Source organism: Aptenodytes forsteri, unplaced genomic scaffold (assembly GCF_000699145.1).
Source record: "Aptenodytes forsteri isolate BGI_AS27 unplaced genomic scaffold, ASM69914v1 Scaffold147, whole genome shotgun sequence".
NCBI classification, from domain to species: domain Eukaryota; kingdom Metazoa; phylum Chordata; class Aves; order Sphenisciformes; family Spheniscidae; genus Aptenodytes; species Aptenodytes forsteri.
The window spans coordinates 96,994-97,922 of NW_008795320.1; positions in this window are offsets into that span (position 1 = coordinate 96,994).

Consider the following 929-nt stretch of genomic DNA (forward strand, 5'->3'; position numbering starts at 1 on the left):
GGAAGGGGGGGGGAGTTCGCGTAGACGCTCCAGCTCTGCAGCCCGGTGGAGCCTGATGCTAGCGCCTTTGCAGCCGAGGGCGGCTGAACGACTTGCCTTGTGTCGCGCAGGTGGAAAGACCGTGCTGCTGGTGGGCGCCGGCGGGGCGGGGGGGGGGGGGGCGGGGGCCCCGCGCGCCCCGCCAGCGGGGAGCAGGAAGCGCGCGGCTGTCCCAGCCCCGGCCCCGGGAAACTTTCCATCCCCCTCCTGCCCGCGCCTGGGAAATTAAACAACTGTCTGGCTCCGGCAGCCGGCACATGGAGCGGGTCCCCCCCGGCTGCGCCAGCCCGGTGTGCACCCAGCTGCCCGGGCATGTGGCCCCTCGCTGGCCCCATGCCACCGGCCACACTGCTGTCCCCGAGGCAGCAGCTGCTCCCGGCAAGGGTAGGGGTGTTCTGCCCGGACACACGACAAAATGCCACGCTGAGCCCCGAGTGGCCATGACATACGGAGCGGCTGGGGCGCGGGCTGTGCCGCGGTGCCACCGAGGGACACGGCTGAGCCCGGAGCATCCCGGATACACGGTGTGGACATGCCATGGTGCCACCAAGGGACACAGTTGAGCCCGGAGCATCCTGGGCACGTGGTGTGGCCGTGCCACGGTGCCACTGAGGGACACGGCCAAGCCTGGAGCATCCTGGGCATGCAGTGTGGACACGCCACGGTGCCACCAAGTGACGTGTTTGAGCCTGGAGCATTCCGGACACATGGTGTGGCCGTGCCACGACGCCACTGAGGGACCTGTGAGAGCCAAACCCGCCCCAGGGCTCACATCATGCCCCCAGCCCCTCCTCGTTGCCCGGCGTGGGGCTGTGCCCAGCAGGACAGGGACAAGCAGGATGAGACCCGGCCGGTGGTGGTGGCACCCATGGGGGATCCACTGGCCTGGC